The sequence below is a fragment of the Colias croceus genome, chromosome 3, assembly GCF_905220415.1.
Source record: "Colias croceus chromosome 3, ilColCroc2.1".
NCBI classification, from domain to species: Eukaryota; Metazoa; Arthropoda; class Insecta; order Lepidoptera; family Pieridae; genus Colias; species Colias croceus.
Window position 1 is genome coordinate 3,684,547 of NC_059539.1, and position 12,446 is coordinate 3,696,992.

Here is a 12,446-nt window from a genome sequence, read left to right on the forward strand (position 1 = left end):
ACACAGATTGTAAGGAATACAACACTACCACGTTGTATTCCTTACAATCTGTGTGAAAAATTCCAATTTTATTGAAGCTTTGTTAGAGATAAGTATATTTTTGGGGTCTATAATTATTCATTGTTTCTTTATTTTATTAAATAAATTCCTATTCATCCTATATAAGATCCTAATACACTATTTAAAAATACACACCTATCCGTAACGCTTTCAAAGAATTGTCTTATTGTTATAGCAGCGATATAAATCCGTACATAACCAGAACCCAACACCAAAATAGCTGAACGTGATATAAGTATTGTTTCTAAATTATTACGTGAAAAAACTTCGGAATAAGTTACCGAGGGCTGTTTTGAAATGTAGCGACGTCATAGCTAATCGATCCGAGGAACAATGACGTAACGGAGAGGGGGAACGTCCACGGTAAACATTTACTCAGAAATGCTTGGTTTCTTTCCTCCGCTTCATATGTTTTCACTCATAATGGGAGCCGGAGGCGATGTGGACAAATAGGGAATAATTTCGTAGTAATTATGGGTGGTTTAATTTTTTGTCTGGATTCGTTTTGAATGGCATTGTTGTAATATTGGAATTTTTAACACACTTAAATGTTACTTGTATATTTAACTAAATATTTTAATATAAATAAATAAAATATATAGATGTTATAGCGTTAAGTACCTAATTAAGACTTAAATTAATATATTTTTCTTTGTTTTCATTCTTCTTAAAACCTTTTGTGGTAGAGACGACCAAAATTTTATTTCGTAAATACGTAATGATATTTTTTTATTGTAATAAGTACCTACAAGTTATCGAAAAGCAGAGATTTCAAAATAAATTAATATATCTACTTTTTTATTACGATTACGTTTACGTTATCAAATAAATTAATGTAGTGAGTGTTTTTATACCTCCAACTACAAGCTCTACAAGCATGTTTCACTAGATATGGTCTACTAATTATTTTAAATTTAAAAACGCATATTTCTAAAACTTCACTATCAAAACAAAATACAAACAACAACATATAAACTACAAACTCAACTACATATAAACTGTGTAGCAATTTTTTCAAGTCAGAGTTCAAATACGCATGATAAATCTCCATGCAATATTTGATACTGTCCACCCTAGGTCTGACGTCATCAAAGCTGCGAATATAGTGACAAAAAAGCTTAAAAAATAAAGGCGATTCTCAGTAGCTTTTCCGAGGCGTGGTACACACAGTTGCAGGTTTAATGAATTGCATTAATATTGCATTACCGGGTTAGTGGCCCCTCCTACGTAAACAATCATTAGAGCGACTGCACTGTTTGCAAACGAGATTTGTTTGCGAATACAAATTGACATTAAGATTTTTATTTGTGCCACTTTTGGATGATTCTTCGAGTGCCTTTGTAATCGGCGATTTGGATTTAGAATAAATTTCGGTTGCAGAATTTCTTGCATAAGAATGTATTATTTATTAACATCTGAAAATTGCACCTAAACGGGAAATATATAATCTTTTTTACTTCCACGTATTCCTAGAGATTCAGTAAATTCTAATACTACTACATTGATATTATAAATACACCCTTCTCACTCAAGGAAATAACACTTGTATATGTTGTTGAACTAAGTTAGTTATATGTCTATATATTATACATATATTATTATCTTTAATTTGTTACCGATACATTAATAAGTGTGATGATTTCATAATAAAGAATACCTACATTAAAGTTGTCCATTTGGATACTAATATCTAGGTACATGAACATCATAAATAGTACCTACTTCATGTAAAACTTTTCTTTTAACTTAAGCTGCAGTTATTTTGTACAATGAATCACGAATAGAATCATCACAACATGATTGCTCGGTATGTATTCCATAAGGTATTCCGTCTATAATTCTTCAGAAATAACTACCTGAAAATGTCAGTCAAATTGTAAAATTACATCAACGACATAATTTACGTTCAAAGTCTGTCATTCAACTCATCGCGTTGTCTGACCAACAAATATAGTCTGTAGCCGGAAAATTGGACATCGCCGTCTGCCCAATCACACGCGACACTCCACGCAGATTAGCACTCTCCCCCTAACCAGCTCTGAAATACTATGAAAATTCCCACACGGCCGCTGTCCATTGAACCCTAATTCCGGCGTCACCGAACACCTTCTGCAGATAAAGCCGAATTGTACGTTGTTACGATTATTATTCGACCAAAAGCGATCAGGTATTGTAACCGTATATGGCTTTCCGTGCTTGTCTGAATATTATGAGGCGCGAATATTGACTTTGAAATGTGAAATATGTGAAGTACGTGTTGAATTTGTTCTTTGAATGCCGTTCACGGGCGTTTTATGGTTACAAGGAGGTGTTTATTTTTAATGAAATTTAAATATAGTTAGTGGAATTTAAACTTGTTAATATTTATGCAAATCTAAAAAGAAGTGGGTAATTTAATAAATAAAAAGCATAATCTCGATATTCAATTTTTAATCAAAATAAATAGTTATAAAATCAAATAAAGTATAACCTTATCCTTACTACCTATAGGTAATATAATATGTGTATTCCAATACTTCTTGTAGGTACATACTTACACAAAGCAATCCCCTTGCCGTATCAACCATCCGTAATTGTAAACTGAAGCTTGATTCGATTCGATTGAATTCAGAAAGGAAGTTAAAGCTTGTCCGACTCCGGCTAAAAAACTAACCCACAGACGTGACACGCCTAAGTCGCCATCAGGTTGCGCCGTACCCATTGAAATCTTTATTTAGCATTCTAAGTACCGGCGGCTTTAATTTTTACGTTCACTATAACGTCCATACCATATTCACCTCGCGTTCCCACCACACTTACAGGTATGTACCTAGTTAATGGTGGACTGTGCGGAGTGGATCGACCCCGCCGGATTCTATGTGACAAGACGATCAGTGGATATTGTGTCCTGCGGTCCAAAAGTTAGAGTTTAAATTTATCCGTCGAACCTGATGAGTTACGGCGTTTGTTCACGAGACCGCGCCGGGAGAAGTAGTTTGCATAGTTATGTGCGCGTTTATCTAAGCTATATCGGGCGGTAGCGTCGACATGGGCTCGGCATTTGACTGGGCGGATCGACGCTTCATACATGTCTGAAACAATCAATTGTTTTAAGGATTTATATTTTTTATGTTTTTTGTTGTGATTAGAAATTTGTTTCTTTTTTAAGCTATGGAGAATCTGGAAACAATAAGAATAATGATAATTTGTAATGCAACAACAATGGTATCTACAAAGAAACTGTTTTTATTTTTAGGTTTATAAAGTAAAAACTAAAAAGCAATTTTTTTTTTATTTCTATTTGATGTTGAAGTTACTCATTGTCTGAAGTATGGAACTTTAAACAACTATAAAAACAAGAATGCATTCACTTTTTTTTTCAATTCCCGATCAATACACAATCCAGCATTCAAAATGCAGCACAAATTAGGCAGGTTCTCCGTTGTATTGACTCCATTACCCTGCGAGGCTCGTATCAAGTATTTATAGTGTTTGAGGTGCTTCATAAATATGCAGCAGTAGGCGCTCGCCTTACACACCAGCTATTCAGAAGAAGGTTGCCGCTAGTTGCGAGCGGTAAGCGAGTTTGTTTGGTGATTAGCGTATCATGTTCATGTGAATTAGGAACGATCCTAGAACCAGATAGGTTAGATAAGTGTATATTTTCTACATGACATAGTATAAGAACAAGTCACAATGGATCTTAATTCTAACACCAAGATTACTACATCTACCGATGGAAATTTTATATTATCACTCTTTATATTGCTCTATTTTGAGACTATTATTTGTTATTCCTTGAATCAGTATTCTATCCCATAAATGTATACCTACCTGGAAAATACCGACAGGAATGAATCCACTGTCCCTACTATATATTCAATGTACATCATATAATTTACAGGAGAACTAATGATACAAATTTAAACACAAACTAAACATCAAAAGCTTTTCCATTGTCATAAAAATCCAAAATCTTATATAACCTTTGCTACAGATACTATACGATACTAACTTAGACCTAATAGTTTTCCAAAAACAAGCATAGAATCCAAAAATTAGGATTTGGCTCTAGCTAGAGCAAATTAGTTTTTCTTCAGGTCGCAGATTTTGAACAAGAGATTATTTTTAAGTCAAATCAACTTTTTTATAGTTTATAGTTTTATGTATATTTTGAAATGTAAGTTTGAAAACGCTGTTCGCTCGTACGTTTCCCCGTTTCCTTAGCGGCACGGTTGGTTAGTTGCAACGCTCCGTGCGTTACCTCACTTTCAACAGAAACTTCGCGATGTATTTTCCTGTGCATTTTTTAGAGGATCGCTTTTGTAGGCTCTACTTGTTTTAATACTAAAGTAGTGTGAGATTTTCTCAATCCTGTTTTTACTAAGCGCTGTTTATTTTTTAACACTCCAACTTGTTAAGAAAACCCCGAGTAAAAGATTAATATAAGTATGTTTATTTTGTGTAAGGCTCCTCGTTTTGTAAGGCTTTAATTTAACAAACTCATTAAACTCGACGTGTTTCTTGAGAAATGTTAAAAAAGTATTTAAGTTACGCAAACGAATTTAGCTGAACTGAAATAATCTTAAGATAAAGTTTAAAACAGCTATGTTGTATAAGAAGGCGTCATAATGATAAAAATAATAAAGTTAGAACTGAGTGCTCTTTGTAATTTAGTGGTGAATAAAAAGTTATATATAAACCTAGAGCAATATGATAAAATACGATTTGATATTGAATGCCTTTTTCTAAATATTACTCACGACATAAGTACAACATGTTTTATTAACCAAAATACGTAAACACGTACCTGTAGGTTAGATGTTAACAAAGGCAGCTATCTTATCAGGCCGCCCCAATACCCACTGATTGTACGCACTCGCGTAACCCCATTCACGCGGTTGACATCTCACCTGTCAGTAACCTCTGACGATAGTTATCGAAAAAACCCATTCCCGAACCACCGATTGTTGGATTTTCAAAGACCGCCCCCGAATTATAAAGGTTTGATAAACATATCAAAGACTCGCCCATTGTAAAGTAAGTACAAGTTTTTAAGACATACGACACCTGTTTTTTAACAGTCTCACGGATTCAACGAGTCCTTTGTGTACACACAATCGGGACAAATATCGATTATCAGCATTCAATTCGAATCGAACGAGGTTTTTATCGATTACGAGACCTCCCACGAGCAATTATGACTACACAATCATATTCTGCTATTTCAGAATGAAATCTTTTTAAGAAGCAGAAACAATTATAAAAACGTATCTAAATAGAATTTTGTTGTTGTCATTACCTAAATAATTATAAAAGTTGTTGCTTACGAATAACTTAAATGAATATTTTTGTTTGAAAAGTTGTTTATAAAACAGAAATCTGGCGTTCTGAGTTGAAAAGTTACGTCTTACTTCCAACTCCCTTTAATCGGTTACCTAATTTTAGATTCCCTTTGTGAAGGTTTCATAACGTGTCAGAAATACTCGAGACTTAGAAGGTTTGAAAAGTAAGAATATGACGATTCACGTGAATTCGAATCTTACGTAACTTTTATTTCAACGAAGCAAGTTTCTTTTTAATTCTTATTTTAGATTAGGCTTTGGTAACCTTTATGATAACTTAATTATTACGAGTTGGTGTTGAGTTGTAATTTTCCATAGATTGTTGCAAGAGTTACATAGCTGGTATTTCTGTGTTAGGAAATAAAAAGATTCGAGTTGAGTATGCATATACGAAAATTATTTCTATTTAGAAGGTTACTACCGTTAAAAAACTACGAAATTTAAGGCGGCGTGGTACGACATCATAAAATCAAATCATTTAATCAAATCAAATCATTTATTCATCATCATAAATACATAATCATTATCTTAATTAATTAATCCTATAAAAAATTATACAAGGATATTATAATAGAACCTGTTGATTAAGATATGAACTGCAGGCCTACACTAAGACAGCTTGTATCGTAGGCCTGCAACCCTTCCTAATTGCAAATAAGGTAAGTACTCATTATATTATAATAGGTATTAAAAATTATCTGTTATTATCAATTAAAATTACTTATACATAAAAATTATATTAAGATTAAATGTGTAGGTATAATTGATAACATAATTGAAATAAATTTTCTGTAACGTTTTGAGTGATAGCTGTGTCTGAAATAACTTTTTCCTATCTATCCCTTTCATTATTTATATTTAATAGTCTGTTAGATTTTGTAATTAATCACAATATTTACTTACTTAATTATTTCATTATCTTAACTAACCAAACCCCAATACAAAAATTAATCAATTGTAACTATAGTTCCTAGTTAAGGCTTTATTTCCTCTGTACTGGCTTCCATCCTTACCGCATCTCTATATTTTTTTATCCAACCTTTCAAAGCCGATAACACATTTTCAGAGGCTTTGCAAAAGTTAATAAGAAACTCCTTTTGAATTATTTTTCCAAGTTTTAAATTACTCATTTTAATATTAATTTTTGAATAATTCTTCCTAGTTGTAAATAACTAAACAAATGGCTGTGATAATGAAGTGAACCACAGCAAGGGGTACACCGCAAGCACGTGGCCGAGTGTGCGTGACGGCGACGCGACGTGACGGAGTGCCGATTAGCCTGGCTCTGGTGTTTTGCATAACTAGCTGTATAGGTTGCCGTTTTTCTAGATTGAGAGGTGAAAAGTTTTTAAGTGTTGTGTTCGAAGATTAATAAAATTTTACATCGCATCGGCAGGACTGATGATTAGCCATGTCTACGCGGTATATGTATTGTACATAACTGCAACTAGCTGTATAGTTTGCCATTTTTCTAGATTTAAAACTTGAGAGGTGCATATTTTTTAAGTGGTTTGATCAAAGATTAGCAAATTTTTAATTGTCTCGATACTAATGTTTTCATCATGTTTAATGTTTGTGTAGTAGCAGAGTAATCACATGTTATGGAATAGCTCTACATGGTTTAAAAACTCAGAAATTAAAGCTACTTTTCGGTGTCGATGTTTTGTATTAAATACATAAGTTATTAATTATTATCTATACTAATATTATAAAGCTGAAGAGTTTGTTTGTTTGAACGCGCTAATCTCGGGAACTATACTGGTCCAATTTGAAAAATTCTTTCGTTGTTCGATAGTTCATTTATCGAGGAAGGCTATTGGCTATATATTATTATCACGCTACAATCAACAGGAGAGGAGCCACGGGGGTGAAACCGCGCCGAGCAGCTAGTAGCTCTATATAGAGCAACATATTAATATTATACTAAGTACATAATAATTAAAATGAATGACCAGAAAAATGTTTTTGCACGACTCAATTTACAAAGCGTTTGAGGTGGTGCTTTAAACTTGACTCGCCAAGATCAAGAAATTTCCTGCATTTCAAAATCCTCTATAATAAATAATAATCTATTATAGTGCACTAAAATTATATCCCGGACAAAATAAAAATATATACCTAGGAGATAATATTATAACCAATATTTATTATATGTAAAAAAATCGAATTTGTATATTTGATGGCAACATTTTAGTTACCTAGGTACCTTTTAATAGGTAATTAAAATTAGTTATTTTTTTCTATAAATAAGTTAAACAGATGTTATATTTTTTCATTGTGTACTTCAAATAATATTAATTAACAAAATAATAAATCAAAGCCAAATTAGAGGAATAGTTGAATAAAATCGAAACGGCGTCTCTGCAAACTTGAGCGAAACAATCCGCAAACTTGCTAACTCCCAAATAGTTTATCTTCGAACATTGCGGCGCAAACATTGAACAAAACAAGAACTTGTGACACCTACCTACTGTTTTACACAGATTCCTATCCTTAACTACACACTTGAGTGCTCTGTCTCGCTCCCGCTAAGAAAATGAAGCGGACCAATGAGGGGGTGGGGTGACACGCATTTCCGTGCCCGGCTCCAATCATCTGCTAGAACAAAGGAGTCGCGATTGCTACTTACCTACGAGTAGCTACAGCCCAGGGGCTAAGTAAAACTTCATTCCGGTCCTCGTGCGCGAAAAAACACCATGTGTTCTCATGCACACTACGTATTTAAGTGTTGTGTACACTTGTTACGATATATTACTATGTAGGCGTTTTAGTCTAGCGCCCGAGTAGAGTACTTTGAGAACGGCAAGCTTTGAAAACAACGCGTTAAATATACTGTCATGTTATGCATTTTTAACACATGTTTTAAAACTCTTCATTTTCCTTATAATATTATGTAAATGAGTTAAAAATTTAATATTTATTATATATCCCATTCTCATCTTAGTTGAATATAGCTAAATTAAAATAGCATTAAGAACATTGAATATAAATTCGCATCAAGAGACTATTTGTCATAATTATCCTCGTCTGAACGAAACCGAGTATTACACTTTAATTTGTTGAGAATACAAAAGTAAAAGAGGCATTATCCTGAATGACATCCTGTTACGGCTTATTTCGACTTCAGAATCCTCACGTCGTTAAAGGTACATTTTTCTTTCGCAGTGCTCATGTGTCGTACTCGCCGTATCCAAGGACCCTTCCTCCCGACTTTGTAATGCAAATCGAGCCTTATATGTCAGTAACAAAGCTGCAAATGTAATAATTTAATAGCAACGCGCTCGCTAAGACTACAATTTGACTATCGCGAATTTCCTGCGTGGCTGCAGCTTTAAAATGTTTGATGAGGCGTAGTAATCGCGATGTGAATTGTACTTTATATTTCCGTAAGAAAGTTTAGTTTTCCTTGGAGGTCGTTGAGACGGTGAAAACAAATCTGCGTAAGGTACGGGGTGTCGAGTAACTCGTGTTCTTACCCTCTCGCCTTTGTTCGGGCCGGAAGAGTACGCTAGAATTACATGCTCGAGTCTGATGTGCGCTTATTTTTTACGGCGCTGTATGGTGCTTCGAACTTAGTATAGTTATGCAGTTCAACGACTGAAGAAATAAGGGGGTGGTTGAGTAGGTAAACAAAACATGTTTGCAGTTTTGATTTAGGGAAACGAGAAAGCTATAGCTTTTATGAAAATAGAATAGGAAAGTATGAGCCTGACATCATTCCATTGTTTACAAAATAGGGATGGGTTCTTAACACAATTTAAAATATAGCTTAATTTTTTTATAAAGACTTGTACCTTTCTTAAAAAGTTGGCATGTATCGTTATAAGTAGATTTATAGCTTGAGTAATATAGCGTTATATCAAAAGTCAAGCAAGACCTTTTTGTTGATTTTCCCGAAGGTCCAGGGTCGATTGGTTTTCATGAGTCGTCGGTACGCGCCGCGCCGCATACTGATAGCCGGATTAAATTACTCACCCAACTATTTTACACAAAACCAAGGCCATAATTAAAGTCCGAAGCGAAAATGGGGGGAATCAAACGTCTTATCTGACCAGCGAGAAATAGCGTTTCTTCAGTGAATAGTTTCCGACTCTGCTTGGGAGTGAGCGGAATAAATAATTATTACGGCAATCTAAAGTTGGTGTTAGTTGAGGAAGCGATAGTTACTGAGATAACTAATGAATGAACTATCCGTTGCTTCTGATATATAATTCAATGGAGATTGTCGTATTACCGAGAAGTATGCTTTGAATACAAACTACATAAGTATACCTAGATGCAGGTCTGCGAAATTTATGAGTTCTGAAGAAAAAAGATAGGAAAGAGAAAACAAGGTTTTAAGCAACTGAAAAATGGAGAGAAAATCCACAATCTCATTACAAGTTAATTGATTTAAGAACTGTAATTAATTTGAATACATACCCTCGCATAAAATCAATAGGCACAAGGAAATACAATTCAGTATCACAGTGTCTGAAATAAACCATTCTTTGCATTGAAAGGGAAATAATCTCGGCATAGCAGCGGGGGTTTAATCAGAATCCGTGAATTGCTTTAAATCGAGGAAAACGCAGGAAATCTCTTTGTGTCGACAATTTCCCGACATGCGTGCGGATAATGTGTTATCGGCGCGTAATGACTTCCCTTATTAATTCGTAATATTGCCGCGTCTTGCGAGCGCCAAGCTTTCACTTTCCTACTATAGCGGTGTGTGGAAACTGAGAGGAGCGAGCAAGTGTCGTCTCAATACAACATGTTGGTTTGACCTTTGACCCTAAATATATATCTGATGAGATACATACGTGCATTAAATAAGTATATAACCTATAGCTTCTGACGCTCAACCGTTTTCGCTGTTTATTTTAACTGAAATAGCTAACAAAGAACTTTGTTTTTAAATATTTCTTATAAAGTTCCCTTTTAAAATTTCGCATTAATTTCCACAAAATATATCGTGTTATATAAAGCTTCTTTGTGTAACACGTACAATTTATAATTCGTTATCCTCATCCTCAAATAAACTTTATACAACTTCGTTTGATAACAATTATTGACGCATGCAAACATCTCATTACATTCTGTTTCGAATACGAGATTGTAAAACATGAAAAATCATATCAATCAATACTTTACATAAGCGTGTACATAAGTTCGCGAATAAGCGATCTCAAGTAGGAAGAGGGCTCGTCGCCATAGCACCGGAGGCAGTAAGAAGTTATTTTAGGGGAATATTACGCGACATCAGAGGCTTATCTTTACGGCAGGTGTTCCGTCCCCCCAGTGGGACAAATTCGCCAAATATGTACCGACTTATGAGGATCATAGTGACGCCTGGGATCTGTTTATGAGATATGCTACATATTTTAGTACTGTCGTTAAAGTATTGTTGTTCAGGAAAGTTTTATTCATTTCAAAATTTATATTTTTATAAATATCAGCTTCATTTTCACTTCTTTATTACCAATGGAAATACCTTCCTACTTTTATTATGAAACCGAAACTTTTTAATCGAAAATAAAAATCTAATTAAGAATTTCTTTTGCAATTTTGTAACTTGTTGTTTTACTCTCATAATGTGTTTAAATAATAAAAACGATTTTCCTTGAGTTGGTAATACTGTGAACGTCCTATTTTAAAACATTATTAGACAATTACGGTTACAGTCATCATCAGCCCATATACGTTCCCACTGCTGGGACACGGGCCTCCTATGAGGGTACTACAGGCCATAATCCACCACGCTGGCCAAGTGCGTGTTGGCGGATGACACATGTCGTCGAACTTTTTAATTCTTCGACATGTCGGTTTCCTCACGATGTTTTCCTTCACCGTTCGAGCAGTGGTGATGTTACAACATGCGCAGATAAATTGAAAAATCAATTTATTTCCTGCGCGCTCGCCTGGTCTTGAACCCCGGACTTATCGATTCGAAGTCCGAGGTCTCACCTCTGAGCCACCACTGCTCTCACCAACAATAACGGTTAATATGCGATTAATTAGAGCTATAAAGGGGCTTTATTGATGTATATTTTGGTACAAATTTGCTCGCACAAGGTAACTTACGTAAGTAGGTACAAGCGATTCTCCTGACACGTTCCCCGTTCAAAGCTACAAGATTTCTCATTAATTCACGCCACTACACATGTAAGCGAAGTCGCTGCGTTAATAAGCAATTAAATAGATTAATAAAGATATTTACGGTATTCTACCAATTTACTATTCAGCCTTTGATTTTGCGCTTTGATCTTGAGAAGCTGGCACATAAATGATTTGTACGCATTGTTTTATTGTTTCGTGACATTCAACTTAATACATTGTTGTGGTACAATATGCTGATATTTGTTAGGTAAATATTATAGATAACGATTTATAACTATTTATTTATTATATAAATTATCAGAACACATGCTACAACCCAAACAAACAACCTAGGTCAGTAGCTTGCAGGAAATGTACCTAGGTAGGTACTTACCTAAGAACATAATTATCAAACTTCGTTCTATTGATTTTCTTTGTTTATTTAGATTTCAACTCTTTCAAGTTCTTACATGTGCTCATAAATAAACTTCAATTTCCATTAAACAGTAGCGATTATTATTTTTCTTTATTAGCGTAAACAATTACTTTCTTTTCATTGTAACAAGCGGTAGGTACGCCTATACGCCACGTATTTGTTGCGGTGTCGAGCAGTGAAATTCTAAACGTTTACTCTTTGTTTCATAACAGCATACAAAAGTTTGTGAAACCTAAACATTCAAATAAACTGTTGCGCACGTCAGTTAAATAAAAATTACGCCAGAGACGTCCCCAGGGAGCGGTTTCATTGTGAATGTGTCCACAATGAGCGCGCCTGATTGGCGGAAGGATGTACTCACTAAATAAAAAAATATCGTCGCGTCATTTCGTGCAATTTTCGTCGAATTTTCAAACGATAAAACCTGTCATTTCGCTGTTGACGCGCCTATAAAATATTCATGCAGACGCGAGAGATGAGCGATTTTTTCTTCGATTTACGCGTCGAAATAAGATGTCATTTTCCGTCTCATTAGCGGCGACTTGGAA